The 13,319-nt window shown below is 41.2% G+C and overlaps 1 protein-coding gene across 7 annotated transcripts in view; it reads left to right on the top strand.

Annotated features, from left to right (window-relative positions):
• Positions 1–396: 396 nt before the first annotated feature.
• ZFX (zinc finger protein X-linked) overlaps positions 397–13,319 on the top strand; it is a 56,761-nt gene continuing 43,838 nt past the window's right edge. For 3 of the 7 annotated variants that reach the window (XM_082718252.1, XM_082718255.1, XM_082718254.1), the window contains exons 1-2: positions 648–1,199; positions 2,396–2,693. The gene's annotated coding sequence lies outside the window, so the exon portion shown is untranslated. Of the gene's footprint in view, positions 625–647; positions 1,200–2,395; positions 2,694–13,319 lie in introns of those variants that run through there. The other 4 variants (XM_082718251.1, XM_082718256.1, XM_082718253.1 and 1 more) reach the window with 3 other exon arrangements.

The raw sequence follows: 13,319 nt of genomic DNA, 5'->3' as shown, positions 1-13,319 counted from the left end.
GGAAATGCAAATATGCATTTTTGGAGTTCATAAATGCTTGTTTATCAAATACATATTTTTTTGCTCTTAAATATTTTTAAAGTTTAAAAGGCTTGTTTTAGTTTGTAAAATAAAAAACCAACTATACTCAATTCTGCTACCTCTCTAAAGACCGAAAAACTCATTGTTTATAAAACAATTACACAAGGCTTAGGTTTCATAGGCTCCCAAACTCTGAAATAGATATGTAGAAAATATACATTAAAAATTCCTGTTCATTGCAATGTGCGAAACCAGTTTGAAAAGGCAGCGCTTTTCCTCATCTTTGTATCCTGCAAACTAATAAAATCAGGTCCTCTGACTAAATGCTTGTTAAAAGAAAAATTAAACGATTTGGTAGTAGCTGTAGGATAACCCTTCTCCCCCTCCTCGTGCCCACACACCCATTTAGACTGGCAAGCCTTTTTTCATTTTATTTCAGATTTTTTTTTTTTTTTTTTAAGCCAAGGCAGGGGACGGCGGGGATTGCTAAATTTATCTTCTCCAGCCACAGGGATGAAGAAAACACATTTACTGCGGGCGGGGGTCTGAGGCCCTGCAAACAACTCGAGCAGGCGTCTCGGCCAAGACCGGCACGGAGAGGCGGTAGGTCTCCGGGGAGGGCCCGGGGGGCGGCCGAGGCCCACAGGAGATGGTAGCGCGGGGGGGGGGGCGGCCAGGCCGGGTCGGGTGCGGGCCGCCCGCCTCTCCACGGGGTCGAAGGACCGCGGCCCGGCGCGGTCTTTACCGCCGAGGCGGCGGCAGCGGCGCGTGTGTAGCGGCGGCGGCGGCGGCGGCGGGCGGGAGCGCGGAGGAGGTGGAAAGAAGGGGGGCGCTGTCACGGAGACTCCGGCCGCCGGAGACCCCGCCGCAGCGAGGCCACTGGGCTCCCCGGTCGCGGAGCGTGAGCGGTGCCAACCCGGGGCGCCGAGGGGACACACCGGGCGGAGGAGGGGGCCTATCTACCCTTCCGCATTTTCCTGGGTCTCTCTCCCGGGCGGTGACGTGACGTGCTGACGGCGGGCCCGTGCCGGGGAGCTGGGCCGCTTTTTGTCAGCTCCGAGCTCGGCCCCTCCTCCCTCCCTCCGCCCGCCCCACCAGCCGGAGCCCGGCCCAGTGCTCCAGAGAAAGGCCGGCCTGCAGCACCCGGCACCGTCGCCGACCGCCCGCACGCCCGTCCGGTGAGTTCCGGGCGCCGCCGCAGCCGTGGGGCCTAGCGCGCGCGCAGCGGCCTGGTCCCGGCCTGGTCGGCGGCCCGCGAGGCCCCCTTCCGCGCTAGGCCGGGCGTTGCGGCGCGTGGCGCCGAGCAGGCCCCGAGGAGGCCGCAGTTAGGCCCGGGGAGGAGCCCGGCTGCCCCGAGCGGCGGCGGAGGCGCGCTCCGTGAACGGGCGGGGGTTGGGGGAGGGTCGCCCGGTGGCCCGGGAGGCGGCGGAGGGGCGTCGGGTCGGCGCCGCGGCCTGCCCGGGGCACCGCGCGGGGGCGAGGCCTGGCAAGGAGTCGAAGGCTGCAGGCGTGAGGTGAAGGCCGCAGGCCGGCCGGGCCGATTTTCGCTATGTAAATATCGGCGAGGGGGGGGCGGAGGGACGGGGGACAAGATGGCGGCGGCTCGGCGCCTGCTGCAGGGGACGATTGAGGGGGTTGTCGGGAGGGGGAGCCGCCATCTTGAAGGCGGCGTCTGAAGAGAAAATTCCGCTACAGCCCGTGAGGGGGGGTCGGAGAGCGGGCGGCGGCGGCGGCGGCGGCGGCGGCTCCGGTGACGGGCCCCCGAGGCTCGGCACGGCAGCGTGTGCGCGCGGAGGGGGCGTGCTCGCTCCCCACAGCGGCCATTGCCCTTGCCGCCATGATGGGCGCTCAGGCTCTAGGCGCTAGGCGGCAGCGCCACCTTGCTGCCCTCCCTCCCGCAGCCCCGTGACTGGCTGCTGCTTCCGCTGCATTTTAACTGAGCTGCCGCAGGCGGCCATCTCGTCCCTCAGCGTCCCTGGCTGCGCGCCTTTCTCCCGCTCTTGTAGCAACCCGAGGGCTGCCGGGACGGGTGGCAGCCCAGGCATCTAGGTTCACTACGGCAAATGGAACCCCACGACATTGTATTTTTAGTCAGCGTCGTACGTGGCTGTTATAGGGCCCTTGATGCGGTTTTCCAACACTCACTGCTTTCTCTAGTACCGGAATAAAGAAATACAAATAAAATTCGGTAGGAAAGAAGTTCTTGTCACTCCTTTATCCAACAGGGGGAAAAGTGTAATTTGCACAGCACGAAAACGAATACATTTTTAAAGGAGTCTTTTCCACTCATTTATTTGAAAACAACTTTCTTGAAAAGGTCCGTTTAAACTATTAGTGATCTGTTCGTATTAACTTTTTTTTTTTTTTTTTTTAGGAATAAGACGGGCAGAAAGTTTTATTTTCTTAGTGTTGCAGTACTTTTCCTCTGCTTGCTATGATTTTTAGTTTATTTGATTTTAAAAATTCTTAGGTGGCATTCTGTCCCTTAAAGGACTTTTTGATTGCATACTGTACAACTCCCCCGCAAACTTGGAACCCAGTGTTATTGATGCACTGCGCTGGCTGATAAGAAAGAGTAGAAAGGTTCTTGTAATGCAGACGGTGGCTGCAAGAAGTTCGTTGTTCAGAGACGGAGGAGACGTGGTGGATTGCGCTCAAGTGCTGCGGGAAAGGTACAACCAATTACTGGGGTAGCAGAGGAAGGCAGAGTTTCTATTTGGAGCATGAGGAAGGGGTTTCTGAAGTAGGTGACATTTTGAGGTTACTTAAGGATGGGTAGAAATTTGTTAAGCAGAGGTGGGTGCTGGGGAAAGGACATTTCAAGGGTGAAGCTTCTTTACAAATTAGTATGTGGGGGGAAAAAAACACCAAAGCTAAAAACAAGCAATAAGTACTTGTAGTTTGGCAGGAGTCGATGGGGAAGGTAGGAGGGTGGTGGGAATCCTGGCTAGAAAAGATGGAAGAGCTTGCTTGCCAGGTGGGGGGCGGGGGGGGGGGGCTTATATGATCGGGCTGCCCAGGGAAGCGCTCACGTAGAAGGATGGCGATACACCTGAGCTGGCGTTTATATTTACTTACCAGTTCCATTGGACCTAGGAAAAGTTTCAGCGTTGAGAAATAATGAGAGTAGCAAGTGGATCAGTGTTTTCACTACCTGAATGATGATCAAAACTGTTTGGAAGTTAAGCCAATTCTGCTATTTTTTCAATGATTGGTTTGTACTAACTTCTCCAAATAACGTTTAGTTCTGAGATGTAATTTCTGTAGTAAACAAAGAGTGAGAGGTTTCTAACTTTTCATTTACTGTGGTTGAAAATTGCAGCCGTAGTGCTCTGGGTTACTTTGGAAGATGAGCAATGAACTTACTTCCTGCAGGTATTTTCATGGTGATTTTTTAAGAAGTCAGTTTGAAAAGTTAGAAGAAAGTTTACTAAAAAGGCAGCAGCCTTTAGATGGCCTTTGGCAGTCCCTGTTCTTAAGCCTGGTGAGAGTAACTACCCTTTTGTTTGAGAGGGAACTAAGGCCATTTGCTAAGCTAAACTTGCTCATGTTTTGATTAATACTTGACTGTCCTAGAGGGACGTGTGGGGAATGTGTTTCCTAGAATCCTATGATCTAAATCTATAAGTAGCGTAAGTATTCACTAGGAAGTTGTTTCAGTTTTTCCATTTTCCTGGACCGCCAGGAGTCGGAGCACTGATGCTCCATAAGAGGACAGAAGGGAACTGAAGATTAAGATTCTCGTGTTTATCATAAGGGGCCATGGTTTAGAAAAGTTGGAGAACACTGCATTGTAGGAGGCTGACTAGAAGCAAGTTGCTAAGCAAGTGGGCTGTGGTTGTTGAGGTGGTAAGGATAAACATAAACTTAGAAGAACCAGTTGCTTTCTATCTTGACAGCTGGGAAAGACGTAGAAGAGCTGTAAAAAAGAGAGCACTGTCTAGCTGCACACACAGTACAGCAGGAGTAGGTGGTTAACATTGAGATTCAACTTGTGTAGTCAGGAAAACAGATCATGTGTAGTTCAGAAGGATTTCTGTCGGATAAGTTTTTGCCTGAAAGGGTAGACCTTGATGATCTGGAAAACTGGTGTAACACTTTACTACGCAACCATTTTGGATAAATAAGGTGTTCTTAATTTATGCGTATATTTCAGATAGGTTCAGGTTTCCTTTTTTTTTTTTTAACAAAACATGCCCACAGTGCATTAAAAAACATTTTGTCCCCCCAGATTGCTCTTTGTAAATGCTTCGTCTCTAACCCCATCGGGACTCGTAATTGTCATTGATGACCTTGCCTGTGTTATTTGTGTTTGTGTACACTGGCGATTCCAGACTATTTTTTGACTCTCAAACTCCTCCACCCGTCCTTGAAACCCCTCAGCCTCACAGAATTACCTAATCTCTTACTTAAACCAGAAAGATAGACAACAATCTGATCTAAGCATTTGAGTTTCCTTCCTTTCCCTTGTATACTCCTCCTCTCTCTCTACCTAGGCTTTCCTCCAGTTCTTTCGCTGCTGAAAGAATTGGCCTCCTTCGGGCCCACAACCATTCCGCCTACGAGGCTCTTTCAGTGATTCTGCTGCTTGCATCGTTGCCCCTATGCTGGTGCCTTTCCTCCTCAGAAACACTCCTAGGTTTGCTCATCTTACAAAAACCTCACTAGTCTTCTCGTTCCCTGCACCAATACTTTTATTTCTTTTCATTGCACTTACTCCTGAATCCACCATTTCCGAAATTGGGAAACTTTCAGAAGATGTCATTGGATGTATTAATAAAAGTGTTCTTTGTTTCAGAAATTTTCTGTGCCTTCTCCGTCTTCTGTCATGGGATTTCCCTCAAGGTTAATTCTCTGTCCTTTTTCTTGAGTCTTCTCTGTTGATTTGAATGTCCCTTTACCATGCCAACCCTCTTCTAGTTTCTCATCTAGCATTTCCAGTTGCCTACTGACCATCTCTACCCAGGTGTGTTACTGTCTCAACATGGAGGAAACCAAATTTATCTGGTATATTGTAGATGTTCAGTACTAGTTATAGTCTTTTTTCTTACTTGTTTTTTATCTCAGAGTCCCTCAAACAAATCTTGCTGTCTCACTTTCTTTTTGTTATTCGCACTCTTGTTTTTCCAGGCTCATTCTTCTTTGTCTCATATCAGTGTGGGCAACTTTAATTTAGCATTTGACCTATTATATTTTTAACTGTGTGTTTATATATATATTTTTTAAAGATTTTATTTATTTATTTGACAGAGATCACAAGTAGGCAGAGAGGCAGGCAGAGAGTGAGAGAGGGAAGCAGGCTCCCCGCTGAGCAGAGAGCCCGATGCAGGACTCGATCCCAGGACCCTGAGATCATGACCTGAGCCGAAGGCAGCGGCTTAACCCACTGAGCCACCCAGGTGCCCCCTGTGTGTTTATATTTTTGTCATCTTTTCTGAACTCTGATTGTAGAGACAGGTTCTCTTTTATTATCCTCGAGCAGTACCTGGCACATGGTCGTTGTCTCTGAAAACAATGATCTCAGTTATTGGTTATAGAAAACTTTTTGTAGTTGATTAGTTTTCAGGTATTAAAGCATCTAATCTGTGTGTCCTTTGTCCAAGGAGTATACATATTAAGGCACATACATGAGCTGGGTATCCCCACCCCCACTGCTTAACTTTTTGGGGTCATTATGGCCAATCAGTTCTTACTCCTCTCAAATTTTTCTTTTTCTTTTCTTTCTTTTTTTTTTTCAAATTATTTTTCCAAACAACTTTTTACAGTAAAAACCCAGGTATCTCAGGGTGCCTGGGTGGCATAATCAATTAATTGTCCAATTCGCTTTTGGCTGGGGTCATGGTCTCGTGATCCTGGGATCAATCCCTGCATTGGGCTCTGCGCTCTGTGGAGTCTGCTTGAGATTCTCTCCCTCTCCCCGTGCTCATCCCGCTAGGGTGTGCTTTCTCTCTAAAATAAATAAATCCTTTTTTTTTTTTTTTGAGTATTTTTATTTGTTTGCGCGAGAGAGCGAGCGAACACAAGTGGGGGGAGAGCGAAGCAAGGGAGCCCGATGTGGGGCTGATCCCAGGATCCCCGGGTTGTGACATAAGCCAAAGGCAGATGCTCAACCTACTGAGCCACCTAGGCACCCCAAATAAATGTTTAAAAATCCAGGTATCTCATAACTATGTTTTATTCAGAGGAGGCACACTTTAAGGAAAATTCGGTGAGACATAGGTATAGGATTTTTAAAAGTATATTTAAAATTTTTAAATTGTGAAATATTTCAGAACTCCTGAAAAGCAAGGATCACCCAGAACTTAATAGTTTATTACATATTTGCTTCATAACTTTTTTTGTTTGTTTAAAGAAAGAAAATTTCACAAATCCATTTAAAGAGTGTCCCCCCAGCCCATTCCTGTCTTTTCTTTGCAAGAAATAACAATTGTCCTAATACATATGTACCAAAACCATTATCAGGTATTGGTTTTTATGTTTGAACTTTACATAAATGGTATATACTGTGTGGGTCATCTCATGTATTTTTTTCACTTAAAATTGTGTTTTTGAGGTTTTTCCATTTTGTATGTGGATCTAGTTCAGGAGTTCTCAGAGTGTGCTCTGGGAATTCCTAGGGATCCAGAAAATTCTTTTCCCCACGTTCTTGTGTGCTCTGTGTGAGTGCTGTACAGAGGCTACATGATACGTGATGTCATAATAGGTTGAACACAGAAGCATTTCTGGGAATCCAGCTGTCCTCTCTCAAGCCTATCTTTAAAGAGATTTGAAGAAATGTAAAACAATACTCTCTTCACTTATTTTTTGTTTTGAAAAATTATTTTAAAATAAGTGTTTATGTACAGTTGGCTTGTTTTTAATGAATTAATATTTTTAAATGTCTCAGATTTTATTTCTAATGTAAGTATCTATAGATAGAATACATGTAAAGAAAAACTGTTTGGGGTCCCCAATTTTTAAAAATGTAAGGGGGTCCTGGGACCAAGAAGTTTGAAAACTACTGATCTAGTTTATTATACTTGTATTTCAATGTATAAATATACTGTGGTTTATTTATCTGTTCTTCAGAGGGGCCATTATGTTGTTTGTAGTTTTGTGCGGTTTCAAACAGTGCTGCTGTGAACATCCTTACACGGTGTTCTTCTCTCTTGAGATTATAGATGTAGAATTGCTACATTCAAGAATGTGAGTTTGTCGACTTTACTGGGAATTGCCGAATCATCAAATTGTGTTCCATATGACACTCCCACCAGCTGCATATGAGCCTCTATTTCTGGAGACTACTGCCAAAAGATTAGCTTTTACAATTTTTTCCAATCTGTTGAGTATAAATTGTATCTCATTGCTGTTTTCACTTTGCATTTCTTAGATTACTATTGAGGTTGAGCTTTTTTCCTCCTGTGTATTTATTGACCATTTGAATTTTCTGTGATTTGCTTATTTTTACCTTTGGGTCCATTTTTCTGTTGGGTTGTTTCTTTTTCTCATTGGTTGATGGGTATTCTTTTTATATTCTGAATACTAATGATTTGTAATTATACATACTGAAAATACCATTTCCTAGCTTGTGGTTTATCTTTTAGCTTGTTTGTGTAGGATTTTTTAATGTGAAGGTCGCCAGTTTTCTCAGTTTTTTTTCATTGATGGCTTATGTCTTTTTGTATATGCAGGCAGTTCTTCCTTTACCCCAAGGTCATACTGATACTTTTTAATATTTGGGTCATTAATTCATCTGAAGTTTCTTCTCTGTTGTATGATGTGGGGATCTAATTTTATTTTTTTAATATGGATTCATCAAGTAATTCAGCCATTCTCTGCACTGATTTGTAATGAAACTCCTGAGGTTTATTGTATTCTCATATATACACATCTGTTTCTAGTTTCTGTCTTCTGATTCCATCGGCCTGTTTGACTCTCTGTACCACTCTGACTTAAAAGTGATAGCTTTATAACTAAATTTTTTTTTAAATAATCTATTCTTTTTCTTCAAAACTTTTAAAGCTATTTTCTTTTTGGGGGGGAGGTGTCAGTTTGTCAATGTCTATGGAAAAACTGTTGGACTTTTATTGTATTTGCATCAAATTTACAGAATAAATATATAGACACATAGATACATGATAAGTAGTGGAGCTGGAATTTGAATCTGAGCATGCTCTGCTGCTTTTCATACAGCTTTTGCACAACTTTGCTTTTTTGCTAGATACTATGCAATTGTTGTGAATAGGATTTTATTATTAGTTATTTTTATTTAGTTATTGCTAATGCATAGGGAATGCTATGGACTTACGTATATTAATTATGTAAACTTGCTGATCTTTGCTCATACTGTATTTTATAGATTCTGAGATGCAACCCCCCCCACCCCCCATATTTTAGAGTTTATAAAATCAAAATAGGTTTTTGGTAGGTCACCTTATAGTCACTGTCATTCAGGCAGCAGTCATGATGTAGTTCTCATTGCACACACTTGGTCAACACTCTTTGTTTTGTCATTACTTAAATGAGCATGTACATTGTTGTGTTGTTATTTCATGCCAAACACTACAAGTGAAGGCAGAAGAAATTGTGAAGTGAATGTCTGACTGGAAAGAAGATCCCACAGATAATAGTGGAGCATCTTAAGAAATGCTGTGTCACCAAAACTCTTGTTGGCCGAGGACAGTATTGTTAAGAAAGATTGGATAGCTTTGAGTAGAAAAAAGCAATCCATAGTAGGACCTTGAATGTGAAGTTTTAGGAAAGTTATATAGGAAAGTTTTGCTTTTATTTTTCTTTCTGTATATGTATGATAAAATATGTATAAGTCTAAAAGAATGGTCTCAATCTAAAATGAAAATTCTAGATAAAAAAGTATGGCATTGGTATAATTGGCAGTGTTTTTTCGTAGTTTTATGTAAAACAACGGTGTATCTTATAGTTGGTAGTATCTTTAGATTGAGTGAAACGTGCAGATAATAGTTTATAATTCTTTTGTATTTTCTAAGTAGTTGAGTGTGATTAGTGGAGGTTTTATTTCTTATTTACCATTAGATTTTGCACCCTGTTTCATTATTTTCTTCTGAAACTGCATTGACTAATCATTTATTAGCACAGTGTTGAATGGAAGCACTGGTATCAGGCATCCTTCTCTAGGTACTTTAATGGAGTGCTTCTAATATTTTGTCATTGCATATCATGCTGTAGTGGGTTTTTTTTTTTTTTTTTGGAGGGAATAGATATTATTTATTTTCTACTGATCATTTTAGAATTTTCGTCTTGAACAATTGATTTTTTTGTGTGTGTGTGCCTTTGCTGCATCTGTTGGTGTGATGAATTGCATTAATATATTTTTTTTAGTGTAGGCTCCATGCCCAGTGTGGAGCCCACCACAGGGCTTGAACTCAAGACCCTGAGATCAAGACCTGAGCTGAGATAAAGAGTCAGACCCTTAACCAATTGAGCCACCCAGACATCCCTAGATTTTTCTGTTTTAAACTGTGTTTGGATGCCCTGGATATTTGCATTCCTTTGTTATTACCAAGTACTTTTCCTTTTTGGTGTAGTCTTAGTTTTGTTTCCATAACAAGCTTATGCTAACTTCATAAGATGGGTTATATTTTGAGACAAATTGTATTTAATGGAGATGCTCTGTTTCTTGAAAGTTAGAATTCATCTTTGAAACTGGTATTTTTTGTGATTTGATTTTTGATATAGTTTCATGATGGTAAGTCTTTTTGGCTTTTCTTGTTTCTTGTTACACAAAAGGAACAATATTTTAGAAGAATATAAAATTTCAAATATATTGGTATAAAATACAGGCTTCTATAGTGACTTTGAAATATTTATTTCATTAATTTGTTTCTTTTTTTCCTGACCAATACTACCAGTAACTTGTCTATGTTATTAAGGCTTTCCAAATAGCACTTTTATTGATCCTTTCTGTTCCTACTGATATGAGTAATATTTCTTTCCTTCTACTTTATTTGCATTTACTCTGATATTTAAAAAAATTTAATTTGAAGGTTTAGCTTATTAATATTTAATCTCTGCTCTTATTATGCCTTTAAAACTATAAATTTTCTATAAACTCTGACTTGATGCTGTGATTTTGACATTAATTCATTTTTATTAAGTTCTAAATATACTGTGATTTTCATAACTTCAGTGAATTATTTATAAATTTGTTTTTAAATCTATGGGATTTTTTTTCTCTTGTCTCTGTGACATTTATTTCTATATTATTGCATTATAGCTGTTAGTACTGATTGATATGTAAAAATAAACCGTATTTCTCTGTACTGACAATAAGCAATGAAAATCAAATTTAAGAGCCAGTACTTATTACTCAGCCATCAAAAAGAATGACATCTTGTCATTTTCAACGACATGGATAGAGCTAGAGAGTATTAAGGTAAATGAAATAAGTCAGAGAAAGACAAATACCATATAATTTCACTCATACATAGAATTTTAAGAAGCAAAGGCGCAGAGGGGGAAAAGAGGCAAACCAAGAAATAGAGTCTTAACTGTAGACAATAAATTGACGGTTACCAGAGGGGAGGTGGGTGGCGGGGACAAGCTAAACAGGTGATGGGGATTAAGGATTGCACTTGTGTTGAGTACCCAGTGTTGTATGGAAATGTTGAATGACTGTATTGTGTACCTGAAACTAATATTGCACTATGTGTTAACTGGAATGTAAGTAAAAACATACTAAGACCTTTAGTAAAAGCTTTACTGAGAAGTAGAAGAATAACTAAGTTAGTGGGGAGAGATAAATCCGTGGACTGGAAGTATCAGCATTTCGAACAGGTCAGTTGTGATATGTAGGGATTCGATGCAATGCCAAGCAAAACCCCAACAGGACTTCTTTTTTTTTTGATCAATTCTCAAATTTATATGGAAATGCAAAGGGCCTGGAATTGCGAAGGCAATCTTGAAAAAAAGTTGGAAGACTTACAGTACTATATATCAAACCTCATTATAAAGTTAGATTGATTAAAACAGCGGGCACAAAGCCAGATTGATCAGTAGACTGGAACAGTCTGAGAGAAGACCTACATAGAGAAGGTCAGCTGATTTACAACAAAAGTATGTTGGGATTTTGATTGAATGTAGAGGTTAATTAAGGGAGAATTGATACTATTCAACATATTAAAGAACAAGACTTTATAAAAAGTTTTTATTCAAATTCCAGTTAGGTAACATGCAGTGTAATAATAGTTTCATATGTACTATATGGTGATTCAGCACTTCCATATAACACCTGATGCTCATCACAGCAAGAACACTGCATACTCCCCAACACTTACTTAACCCATCCCCCCACCCACCTCCTGTCTGGTAACCATCAGTTTTTTCTCTATAGTTAAGAGTCTGTTTCTTGGGGCACCTGGGTGGCTGAATCATTTGGGCGTCTGACTCTTGGTTTTGGCTCAGGTCATGATCTAAGGGTTGCGAGATTAAGACCCACGTCAGCCTCCACACTCAGCAGGGAGTCTACTTGTGATTCTCTCTCTCCCTCTCCCTCTTCCTCTGTGCCCTGTGCCCGTGCCCTCCCCCCTGCCCATGCTCCGTGCTCCCTTGGGTTCTTTCTTTCAAAATAAATACATACATACATATGCACATAAATCTTTTTTTTTAACATCTGTTTCTTTGTTTGCCTCTCTTCTTCCCCTTTGCTGTCTTCTTTATGTCTTAAATTCCACATATGAGTGAAATGGTATTGATCTTTCTCTGACCTATTTCGCATAGCACAGTACTCTAGCTCTATCCGTGTCATTGCAAATGACAAGATGTCATTCTTTTTTATGGCCGAGTAATATTCCATTGTGTATATATACCACATCCATTCATTAGTTGATGGACACTTGGGCTGTTTCAAAAATTTGGTTATTATAGATAATGCTGCTATAAACATTGGAATGCATGTATACCTTTGAATTATTATTTTTGTATTTGGGTAAATAACTTATTGCAATCGCCAGATCATAGCATAGTTCTGTTTTTTTAACTTTTTGAGAAACCTCCATACTGTTTTCCACCGTGGCTGTACCAGTTTGTATTCCCACCAACAGTGCAAAGAGGGTTCCCCTTTCTCCACATCCGCACCAATACCTGTTGTTTCTTCTGTTGTTGATTTTATCCATTCTGACAGATGTGAGGTGATATCTCATTGTAGTTTTGATTTGTATTTTTCCTGATGATCAGTGATGTTGAGAATCTTTTGATGTGTCTATTCTCCATCTGTTTGTTTTCTTTGGAAAAGTGTCTCTTTGTGTCTTCTGCCCATTATTTAATTGGATTATTTCTGTTTTGGGTGTTGAGGTTTTATAAATTCTTTATATATTTTAGATACCCTTTATCAAACATGTTATTTGCAAATGTCTTCTCCCATTCTGTAGTTTGCCTTTTAGCTTTGTTGATTGTTTCCTTTGCTGTGCAAGAGCTTTTTATTTTGATCAAGTCCCAATAGTTTACTTTTGCTGTTGTTTCCCTTGCCTCAGGAGACGTATCTAAAAAGAAGTTGCTGTTGCCTATGTCAAAGAAGTTATTTGCTTGTGTTTTCTTCTAGGATTTTAATGTTTTCATTTCTCACATTTAAGTCTTTCGTCCATTTTGAATTTATTTTTGTGTGTGGTGTAAGAAAGTGGTCCAGTTTTCGTTCTTTTTGCATGTAACTGTCCCAATTTTCCCAACCCCATTTATTAGAGAGACTTTTTTCCCATTGCATATTCTTTCCCACTTTGTCAAAGATTAATTGACTATATAGTTGTGGGTTTGAAGAGCAAGATTAATTTATCTATATGTTTGTGTTTTTTCATCACACTTAGAGTTTTCAAGTATTTTTATCAATGGGATTTAAATGTGTTACGTAAGAAAACTTTTGTCTTCAAGTCTATTAATTTTGTACCATCACACTATAAAACCATACTGATGTTAGTTTTTCATTTGATTCCTTTGGACTGCATAGTTATATCATATATAAATAAGTATAATTTCTTTTAAATAATTGTGGTTTGCATCGTATTATCTTACCTAATTACATTGGCTATAAATTCTCATGTAATCTTAATAATACTGTTATTGGGTGTACTTGTCTTTTGAGAGTGTTAGGGAGTTGGTGGGGCGGGACAGAGGGAGAGGGAGATAGATGATCTTAAGCAGGCTGCATGCCCAGTGCTGAGCTCTGTGCTGGGCTCAGACTCATGACTCTGAGATCATGACCTGAGGCAAAATTATGAGTCCGTTACTTAAGGGACTGAGCCATCCAGGCACCCCAGGGTGTCCTTGTTTCCATTGACTTTAGAAGGAATACT

Source organism: Mustela nivalis, assembly GCF_964662115.1.
Source record: "Mustela nivalis genome assembly, chromosome: X".
NCBI lineage: Eukaryota > Metazoa > Chordata > Mammalia > Carnivora > Mustelidae > Mustela > Mustela nivalis.
This window is presented reverse-complemented; position numbering and strand designations above follow the sequence as displayed.